The sequence below is a fragment of the Helianthus annuus genome, chromosome 6 (genome assembly GCF_002127325.2).
Source record: "Helianthus annuus cultivar XRQ/B chromosome 6, HanXRQr2.0-SUNRISE, whole genome shotgun sequence".
NCBI classification, from domain to species: Eukaryota; Viridiplantae; Streptophyta; class Magnoliopsida; order Asterales; family Asteraceae; genus Helianthus; species Helianthus annuus.
Window position 1 is genome coordinate 105,806,030 of NC_035438.2, and position 12,600 is coordinate 105,818,629.

A 12,600-nucleotide genomic window follows, 5' to 3' on the forward strand; every position below is an offset into this window, starting at 1 on the left:
ACTTCGGCACAATTTCGTGACGAAAATCCATGCCTACTATGATATCAAAACTACCAAGCTGCATCGGGATAAGATTGATAGGGAAGAGGTGACTGTTGAGTTCAAGAGTACAATCACGTAGAACATAATTAACAGTGACGGTTCTTCCAGTGGCAACTTCAACGTCGAATGTCGTAGGGAGATTAGTGCATTTACGTTTTAGGAGCTTTCTATCACACCCCAAAACGGCACAACGGAATATAAAACGTAGTGGTGATGGAAGCTTGTCACACCCCCCAAAATCCACCTGCGGAGTATCACCGCTTGGGAGCGTGACTGACCAGGATCAAGCCACCAATCATATTGAACATGTAATTAATATTAAGTGAAATAAATGTAAACCATCCATCCGATACGATAGGTGTTCAAAACATAACCATAGTTTCAAAATGTAGCGGAAGCATAGTAAATAATCCAACATTAGTTAATAGTTTTGAATGTCATAATAGTTCAACGTAGGAACCACGATCCTTGTCCACAACGACCCACTTCTCCAGTGCAAGCTCCAAGTACCTAACGATCTGCAAGGCATGTAACAGAATGATCAACAAACTAGTTGAGCGAGTTCACAGAAAGTAAATGCGTAATAGTAAATTCGTTTGTAACAGGTGGCTCTACTGGGCCGTTAGTACGTTCTATTGGTGGGGGCTTCCCACGTTGTATAACCACTAGACTACTCGTAACTATAAGTATCCTTCACAACCGAGGATAGTGATCAGTATAAGTATCCTTCTCATCCGAGGATAGTGATCAGTAGAGGTATCCTTCACAACCGAGGATAGTGATCAGTATAAGTATCCTTCACATCCGAGGATAGTGATCAGTATAAGTATCCTTCACAACCGAGGATAGTGATCAGTATAAGTATCCTTCACATCCGAGGATAGTGATCAGTATAAGTATCCTTCACAACCGAGGATAGTGATCAGTATAAGTATCCTTCACATCCGAGGATAGTGATCAGTATAAGTATCCTTCACATCCGAGGATAGTAATGTGGTAGTCTAGTCATAGTGACAGTAGTGTATCTATTCAACCTTATCCTTTCAATCCCATTCCCAACACCCCGGGAATCCCATGCCTTGGTAAGAGTGTGAACTCACCTTGGTTTGCTCGGTATGCTAGGTTATGTACTCACAAGTAATTAATCACGTCCTATTGTATGCACGTATAACAAATCAGTTCATGTTCACAATGATGCGCATGAAATTTAATGTTCACATAACAGTCAGTTTGCATATCGGCACAACACGTATCATTTCACATTTAATCATCAACTATCATTCGATTCACATTACCCATCCTTCGATACATTGCTCATCCTTCGGTCTAACAATTATCACAATTATCACAATTATGTTTCGACACGTCTTTCGATACACAGTTATCATCTTACGATTCATGGTTATCTTTCGACACATCAGCTATGTTTCGACATAGTTATCCTTCGACACACAGATTATGTTTCGGTCAACACACTATCTTTCGGTCAACACAACTATCCTTCGGTCAACACAATATCTTTCGGTCAACACAACTATCTTTCGGTCAACACAATATCTTTCGGTCAACACAATATCTTTCGGTCAACTATCAATTCCTAACAGTTTCAGTACGTCATCGCTCAAACAGGTAGATTTCAATTGTTTCTCTAGCACTATTGGACCAAACCCATAACCAATTATCTTTGGTTGGCCGCCCACCCCACCAATTAAAATAGGTTAGCCGTTTACCAACATTAATCAAAAGGGTTGGGTTGGTTACAAGAAGGTTTGGCTGCCACCCACAACCATTTCGGTTCTCTAGTATTAGTGGGCCAAGCCCCCAGCCAATTGCCCTTGACTAGCCACCCTAACCCACCAATTAAAACATCACACGCATGACTCATAGATTGTTGATAGCCGTCATTTTCCACATGTAACATCCATTAAGCCAAATCAATTCACATAATCAATGACCACCTACTCTAACATGACATGTGCATTCTAACCCTTAGTCACTTATGATGAAGTGATCATGTGCACTAGCCGCCAATACTAAATTCATCAGATCTAATCTCAATCATGACAATGGATAAAATTCTTATTAATAAATATGGCTGACAATTCGTTACACACTTCAAGGGGTCATTGGACCAACTTATGACATGCAATAAACAATATCAATTACATTATCAGGTTACTAAGATTCCTACCATACAATCAATTAAATCAATTACATAAAAATCATATCATCGACAACTAATATCAATGAAAATTACGAGATGTCATTGGACCAACAGAAAACACAGTAGCCGACATGCAGGAATATTATTCAAATAATCGTTCTAACACATAATCATCGGATAATTATAATAGACACTCACCACGATGGTTCTTGAGGGTTTCGCAGTCACAAAGTTGCCGTCGAATGGGTGAGGAGGCTCTAGGGTTTGAGAGTTTTCTTTTGTAACCGATTTATGTGCACCTCCTAAATTAATATAATTACGTACAAGGGTTGGGCCTATGTTGGGCTTGGCGAATCAGATGGGCCAGCGAATCTAATCTATTTCGTCAAGGTTAGGTTTGGCGAAACACACTTGTGTTTCGTCGAGTCATTATTGGCGCACCACAACCCTGATTCGTCGAGTTGGTTTGATGGTGAATAAGTCTAAGCGTTTTATATCAACCCATGTTATATATAAATACAACAACAACAAATCACATAAGTGCACAATCGTATCACGTTTCATTAAACATAAAATGTACAGTTACAGGTCAACAAGTCAAGCAGCCAAAGTCAATGGTCAAAGTCAACGTGCATTTAAAGTCAAAAGATCGAGTTGTCACAAAGCTGGTGCCCATTTATGTCTTGTTGATCGATGCATTTAATTGTTGGACATTTTAGTATGTTTTAAATGTAAGTTATTTAAACATTACGTATTAAGACATGTCACAACCACGACATAGTTAAGTTGTTTTGATCCTCACGGATCTTATTACATTCGTCCCAGAAAGTTTTAAAAGTCAGTCCAACATTTTAAGTAACAAAACATGCATCAAAAACCACAAGATATGCCATAATTTTCCGAAGCCGAACTCAAGTACCTGTAGAACACGTTAAAATCAAGTGTCAACACAAAGGAAGGTGAGTTCACATATTTGTTTACTAACAAATTTTATTCCAAGGAAAACTTTCTGTTCAGGTGTTTATATAAAAACATCCATTTAATTCTTAGAAAGTCCATTTTACTTTCTTAATAAAATCCATGGGCCTTCCGTCGCAGTTTCACGAGCCCGACAATATTGTTACTGCCCAAGTTTTGTATATTAAATTATTGCGTCAACTTTCAGACTCGTATGTTAGCTAGACGATACGAACTATATATTAACCATGCAGGGATAATCAATGCTAGACAATAAAAATAATCAAAATTCGTCGCTTGACTTGACACGGGGCGACCGGTCACGACGGGGTTGTCAACCCGATAGACCTACCAACAATTCCTCGCGTACATTACTTAATTGATTAAACGACATCATGGGCGCATGGTTCTTTCTCGAAGAACAATATGATGTCTGCCTCACGTACAATATATATATCCGACTAATATGACAATTTAATACACGAAGATTTACGAATTCCCCTGTCACTCAAATGTTGAGACCCAGTCCGGAATTCATCCCCAATCCGTACGGTCTCGTTTCACTTAAGAAATACCGCACATACAATATTCATTCATCAAAAACGTTTTACTTCGAAACGTATAACATATCAAATTCATATATTTTCAACGAAAATATGTATTTTATATTAAAAGGTATGTTTTATTTCGAAAACATTATTAAACCCTTTTAACGATGTGTTCCACCCCCACAATATATACAAAACAGTAAAAAAGAGGGGTTTAGTGACACTCACCTTTGGGTGCGTATTTTAATACCACAATCCCAGAGATTGATTATATACGTCCTAATATAGGAACAATTCTAAATCAATATATATTTAACACAAAAATCCTAAGTTTCTCCGTTTCTTACAATTATCACATAACTTTGAGATTTTCTCGAAAAGTTGTCATTTTTGATTATGTTGGCACGTTAATATATACATATGAGTCCATATACATATATATATATATATATATATATATATATATATATATATATATATATATATATATATGATTTTTGCGACTTGAATGATTTTATTAGTGACCATTATTGTGTGAATCTATTAACTCTCCCATTTATACGCAATATATCTACGATTTGCGCGTCGTAATGTATATACATAAACGTTCACAAAATTTAATACCGAACACGCAAAATATTACTAACTTATTTATTTTGTCATTTTTAAAGCAATTATACATAAAACATCTCATATGTACCAAATTTCATGCTCGATAAACAAGTTACACATTTAACGCAATTTTACCGTTTCTACCGCACAAAACGTACATGCATACATGCGTAGTCTAAATTTCCCACTATCAAATTAACACTTAACATATTATCACATTTACATGTTTAAATCACCTCACACATTTTATCACATAAGATTCACTCAAAATTCACCCATACTAGTGTTCATCAAAAAATGCGTATTTTAGCGATTCGGTAACGTTTTCGGGCGTCGGAAGTAACGTATGACTAGTCACGCACCAAGTAAACTTAAAATTAGTTAAAATACTTGTTTTTAAACTAAAAACATTAGTTTGTTTACTGATCTAAATCAGTTTTACAAAAATTACCCGAAAAGCCGATTTTTAACCGTTTTAACGCATTGTTTTGCGTTAAACGTTACTATAATCATCCCAACTCGAAACGACTTGATATTTTAACACAATACATTTTATTTACTGATTAAAATAGTGGGTATAATCAGATTAGTGCAGTTTTTGTGTAAGTCACTTAAATCATGCGATTTCACGTATTTTACAACTTTTAATGCACCAAGTACAACATGCAAAGCTAGTAAACATTATGACAAAGTTATATATCATTAAACACTTCAAAATAACTTTATTTTAAGGTTTATAATCTGATAAAAATTAATTTTTATCAAATCATGCTCAAATGATCATTTCATGCTTTCATATTAACATGCATGTCCACATATGTGCATCTAATGCACTCATACAACATCATCAACATTATTTATGATCTAATCATACATCAAGAACACATTAATATCATGTTCTTACAAAACACAACACACCACACCTCATCATGATTATCCAATCATTCATACATAAATGTTAATATCCTTCACATTTAAGAACATAGAACAAACTTTTATATGCATGCATACATACATACATATATATATACGAAATATATATACACATATAAACCACCAAAAATTCACTTTTCATCATGTCACTTTCAAATCTTAAATCATCTTTAGAACATTCTTATATGACACACTTAGATTCTTACATGCATCCTACTTTTCAAGTAATCATGTAACTCAAGAATCTTTCAACTAAAATCAAAAACACAAACACTTACATATACACATATAGACGGCCGTACATACATACATATATATATATACACACACACACACATCCATTTTATTTCATTCCAAATAAAACTCATTTGTTTAATGTTTCAAGTTTGTGATTTAAACTCAAGATCAAGAGAAACTTCCATCTCTATCAAGAATATCAAGAATCAAAACAAAGTTTTTAAAGTAAATTTATACATTCAAGTTCTTGAATGATATTTAGTAAAGATTGGTGATGTGGGTCTTGATTGTTGTTTGAAATGCCTTGAAATCACTTCTAAACACCCATTTTAGCTTGAAATCACCATGAAAGGGATATGAATCTTCAAGGTTATGCTCAAGAGAGAGAGAGAGAGAGAGAGAGAGAGAGAGAGAGAGAGAGAGAGAGAGAGAGAGTAAATTTTGAAATCATATCTTGGGTTTTGAAAGGATTTGGTGTGTATGTGAAGGTTTAATCATAACTTATGTTACCCAGAGTAGACACTTGGCATTCAAGAGAAAAAGGTGGGCTCTTAGGCTGCCACCTTGTCCCTTACACACACCCACGTCACATAAATCTTATATATATATATATATATATATATGTATTCATATGTAAATTAGATATAAAAACAGGTATTTTACTGGATACCGGGTATTTTATCTAGCGTTTTAAACCCGTTTTAGTGCGTTTTAAATTATTTTTAGCGCTCTATCAAAATAAACCTGCCAAAATATTATGGGACAATATCTTATTTGCCTGGACTGGCTTGTTGTCGGTATTTGGTAGTATGCGCGCTGTGCTGCGCGGTACGCGTTTAAAATCGCAAAAATAGGAATTTAAGCGTTTTTATTTATTTTTGTCATTCTATAAGAATAAACTTATCAAATTATTGCTAAATGATTTTCAGTTGCCTTGACGGGCTGTGTTGACAGTATTTTGTCGGTATACGCGCTGCATCGCGCGGTACGCGCTTAAACTCGAAAAATAGAGTTTCTTAGCGTTTTAATTTATTTTTCCTCACGAATATGATGAAAATATTTATTCTTATCATAACAGACTATTTTTAGGATTTTAACATTGATTGGTGGTCACCGACGTTCGTTTCGCATTTTAACCGTTACGCGATAAGCGTTTATCTTACCGTTGCCAACATAATTTTTATCAAAGTTTAATTTTTCCAACACATTAAATTTCACATATAAACATCATAACCAGTCGATTATAGCCCTGTTACCTATTCACAACACGTATTACAATTGTACGGTACGGCCTGAAAAGCCGGGTGTCACAGTCTCCCCCTGTTTAGGAAATTTCATCCCCGAAATTTTTACTCAACAGGTTTTGTTTTCGCACTAATAAGAATAAACCAAACGAATCTATTGAATATAGTCTCATAGTTTCTGCGAGAAACTTGGATTCTTACGAAGAATCCTTGTAGATCTATATTACACACATTCTCGATTCCTAAACTCTCATCTCAACACTCTCCACCCTTTCCAGGGTCCAACATTCACAAACTCTAAATCAAGAAGATTCAAGTCAAGGTTCCATCAATTTGGGTATCCTCCGGTTACACGACCTATAAATCGTAGATACTACTGGAATGCTGAAATCGCCCTTCCGGTTAGAAACATAACTTTTCTGGCTATACGCACTGCTTCTTCGATGCTTCGATAGACCTCCGTTGATCTCTCAAATAATCTTTACAAAGCGCAAAATTAGTGTATCACCCATTATACACCTTTTTAAATGCATCCGAATAGTACATCGCGTACACTGCTCATTTCTGATGGTAACTTGAGCCCATATGCAACTGATCCAACTCAAGATGGGCTCACGAAAGGACCAAGTCAATGTGGATCAGCTTATCTTTCCTCTGCTAAACCCTATAGCATCTCTTCTCAATATAACTCCTCATCCATGCAAGGCTTCAAACTGAGCAACCTAAATCCTAGCGTGTTAAGTATTATTGTAAGATATCTCTGCCAAGGGCATGTGAGTATCTTAACTTCCTCCTAGGTCCATGATACACGCTTCCCAGTCTGTTCTATAAACATACTTTCATCATCCTTTCCAATTCCATAGCTAACTTCAAATGTGTCACACCCCGACCACGTAAAACAACAAATCGTGGCAGAAACGTCGGGGAGTGTTGTAACAGAATCATTGTTTCACAACCATGGATCAAATAGTTTTGTTTTATTAAATTATTGAACTCATTGTTTTTGAACAACTTAGATAAATACAATAATTGTTTCTCAGTTTTTAAGTCACTAAGGCACGAGTCCATCCTATGTTTAGCATGCATCATCAATCATCACATAGCAGTACCTGAAACATATATGAAAATAGGTACGTCAGCATAAAAATGCCTGTGAGTAACGTAGGATTTTGTGTATTAGATTCATGGCTTTGGATAATACGAGAAAAGGTTTTATGTTTTCAAAATAGCCATGAATCTAATGTAAAAGTTTTGTTTCTGAAAACGTGTCGTTTTGGAAAAGGATTTATGGTATAGGTAAAAATATACTTTGGTTTTGAAAAGTTTGTATAAACAATATAACAAAGTATACTTAAGTTTTGAAATAGTTAAATGGATAGTATATCGAAATATACTTTAGTTAATTAAAATAATAGTTTTGGTAGTATATCTCAAATATACTTTAGTTTAAGGATAAAAGTATCGGTAGTATAACAAATTATACTTTGGTTTGAATATAGCATATCAATTATGCTTTGGTTTAAAAAAATAGCATATCAACTATGCTTTGGTTTAAAAATAGCATATCAACTATGCTTTGGTTTAAAAATAGCATATCAACTATGCTTTAGTAGTATATCAATTTATACTTTGGGTTATGAAATAACAAAGTCGGTAGTATATCAAACTATACTTTGGAAAACAATAGCATATCAAACTATGCTTTGGTAAAAGTAGTATATTAAAACACATGTTGGATTTTGTACTTAGTACTTAGTATATCAAAATATACTTTGTTAGATCACATTTGAGAGCACATCAGACTGTACTTTTGTAGTATATCAACATATACAAAGAAAGTGTGATTTGGTATTCATTCAAGCCTTAGTGTATCAAACTACACTTTGGAGACTATAGAAATACCACGAAGGCAATTTCTATTTGGTAAAAATTTGGTTTCTGACATTCCATACAACAGGAATGGGGTGTCTAGTCCTATAGCGCTATATCATACTACCAATCGGCTGGGTGAATGTATAAAAATAGGTACAATCCAACAATTTAGTTTTATAAGTTTTGGAAAATCAGTGTTTAAACTATAGGTAATCGTTTAATTTATCAAAAGAATATGTACTAAGCATGTATAATCATGTAGTTTAAAATCAGGAAAATAACAGATAGGCATATATGTTTCACCCCAAAACAACTGAAAACAGTAAAAGAGGGGACTATGTACTCACTTGAGATTGCAAGTATCCTTGATTAAGTGTCCTAACAAAGCTCGGGAAATCAAGGAATCAAGTGGTACCTAGTATGGAATCGCTATGTTAAACAATCGGACCCTAAGTCGGGAGATAGGATAGAATGAGGTTCTATAAATCAAATGAGTAATTGAACTCATATGGTATGATTTAATAGTCCCAACATTCTGATAAGTCTACCTAAGTGCTTTTGACCCGTTTCGACCCATTATGGTAGTATAAGCCACTATAATGCGTCGTTTGCGTAAAACTATGTTCGGATGGTTAACTATGTGCTATGTCAAGTCTTACATGCCCAATTATCCCTAAACATGTTACTAATTCAGATTATATGTCAAAAATATGTTCACATAGTCAAAATACGGATTTTAGCTTCAAAAGGGCATTTTGGTCATTTCCTATGGGCATACAAGCTAACTAGCATACGACTAACCAATCCCATGTGATCATAAGGTATAACCTCAGTGGTTATTCCCTAGGCAACTATGATCACTAACTAAGCTTGGTCGGATCTTAAAGATCGACCAAACGGGTCGGGTTCGAAAGTCTAAGCGGTTGTTTAGACCGCTTACCTTACGACCCTAAACAAGCACTAAACTAATAGTGACGAGTTAAACATGTCAAAACATGTTTAACTTACTGATTTGGTATCAAAACAAAGTGTTTTGATACCCAAAACTAGTTCCGTTGCAAAATGCGTGCTAAAACGCATTTTGACCAAAACTTTGACTCGACACTACACCTAGTTAACGTGGTAATCAGCGGGTATAATCACTAAGGATTATAACCATCGTGATTACAATCACGTTGCAAAGTTCAACCGAACTTTGCGTTGACCAAAGATTGGTCAAACTGAAAGTCAAACACTTGTTTGACTTTTTAAACTAGAAAGCAATAAAAGAATGAAAGAAGGCTCACCCAAGTCCTTGCTATCTTTTCTACAAAGAAGACAAGTCCCAAACTCAGTTGAGAGAGCCCCAAAGCAGATATGAGAGAAGAGAATGAGAAATGAGCAAGGAAATGAGTTGATGGAGCTTGCTATTTATAGTAAAGCATGAAGAACAAGATCATGACAAGTGTTTGTGTGACCTCCAAGGAATAATCAAGGCCATACAATTGTCATAAGCAGGTTCAAAGCCTTGGGGAGGTGGTAACTTGGTTACCACATAAAGAATTTGCATAAACAGCCCCTGAATTAGCAACAGATTGCTAAAAACCAACTTTCTGGTCGCTGGGCATCTTAGGCAGCCCGCGTAAGAAATGGGGAGGGGCTTACGCGCCCCGCCTGAGCTCCCCAGATCAGCAAACTTTCAATTTTGGCAGCTTTAGTCCCTGCATGCATTCGAGTCAATTTCAGGCCTTTTTGACCCCCGTTAAGCCATTTTCAAGACTCTAAAAGGTCAATAAATTTTAGAGGACTCAAAATATGCTTGGAACACTCTCGGATGTCGGCTCGTTTGGTCGTACGGTCGCGTTGTTCGTTAAATTACGACGAAACTCAAACAGACGCGAAAACGAACCAAATTAAGCGACGAATGGGATTTTTGCATGCCGATCACTAAAATAAAAATATTTTAGTGTGTACAAAAATTTTGGATGTCCAGATGTGGTCAGAACGTAAGATATGCGCGAAAATGCAAACTTACGCCGTTTTTGACACTTTTAGTCCTTGTAAGATCATATAAGCATGTTTTCGCACACCGAACCTATCAAAGCTTATTTCTAAGCCATGTTTAGGTTACATATGGTATGTTTAACTTATGATCAAATTCCGGACTATTCGTTACCTTACGAATCGGTATAGTTTCGCAGTTTGACGCAAATAGTCCCTGCGATCGAATAAACTTGTTTTTACCATACCAAACCTTCCAAAACTTATTTCTAAGTTATGTAAAGGTCATTTAAGGTATGTTACGCCTATTTCACTATTCCAGAGTGTTTGTCGCGTTATACTAATTAGGTTTACGCACCAGTGCGCGTATAACTTTCAAGAAAGCGATTTAAAGCTCGGAATTGAACAAGAATTGATATGTGCAAAAGATACCCATATTAATACAATCCCCAAGCATGAAACACGATATTTCATTGGTTTAGCATTTGTTTGGTGTTCGTGGTGACACAGGTGTCACAAAATGTTACTTATAATTCACTTTGGTTCGTGTATAGACAAACATGTCGTCAATAACTGTTATAACGAACTTTCCTGATTAGGGTTTCCATACCCTATTCATGAGATTTATGAACTTAAATAGCACATTAATTACGTTTGAAAAGCAGTCCTCGAAATTTTTCGTACAATCTTCAACTGATAATATCCTAATTGTAGATCGACTCCTCGTATAGCGGCTGAGTCCCGGTAGCCTGATTGAACAAATTGTCAAATCCTCGGTAATAACGTACCGATTCTTGATAGTCAACTTGTTCGGCTTTCTGAAGTCTTCACCTATCATGAAGAATCCATTCTTCTTTATTCCATCAAAGCAGATGCATCTTAAGGCGAAAAGCTCAATCGAATGAAATCCTTGTCCAAAAGCTCTTAAAACTATCTCGTCATTTCTATCATTTCAGGCGGTGCTTAATCTATAGGAAGATTGTGCAATCGGGCGCAGCACCGTGAGTCAGATCGATTCGAAGTTCCATTCATCTCGCAGAGAAGATCCAGGTAAGTCTTTTTAGGAAGACTTCCGGATAGTTGCGTTTGATAGAAATGTCTCCGACGTTCCTACATTCGGTTTCCGTATCCATCACATTCACTACAAACGCTGGATAGCCCTTTCGCAACAACTCAGCATCCTCACAACACTGACCACTCTCGACTATTAACACTCAACGCTCGACTCCACCGATTCCCGCTAACAGCTTCCGCCTTTCCATTGTCATCAGGATGAAATATTCCAACTAGCTTCTTCGAGCGATAGTCCCCACTTCATCCTCAGAAAGTGAATTCATTCTTGCATCTTCGTCAAAGCTTCTTAGCTTCGCTGATAGTAAACCAATCTCTAGAACTACAATCGCCTAACTAAACACTATAACCACGAACGACCTCGCTAGTTTCTATCAATTTACCAACTATTAATTCTATTGGGCACTTTATACTTAGCTTACTTGTAGGTGAACACAACAATGGTTCACTGGTTCTCGAACGAAACTCAAGTCAGCTTTAGTATTATAAGTATGAACATAGATTGGCTTTTGATTTGAAACATACCGGTAACAGTAGTTGATGCGTGTGAAGTGTCGTATAGTTTTTAATGTATATTTTAAGCCCTTTAATACTTTTTAGCCAAGTTTTAAATTTATAAAACACCATATTTACTAACACTAAACACACATATGGCCAAGTGCACCCATCGTGAGCGTAGTATAGTGTTGGTAAGATACCGAGGTCGTCCAAGGACACAAGAGCTTTTTATACCGATTTATCCTCAACGTCTAATCAAATCAAAAGTTTAGAAAAGATGTTAAACTAGAAAATAAAAACTAAAAATGTTGAAAAATAAAAGTAAAAACAGATAGACAAGATGAATCACTTGGATCCGACTCGTGTTTAGTGTAACCTTTGATTATTTCCGCACTTTTGCACTTTTTAAGAGATTATCTTAGTTATTGTAGTAGGTCCCTCT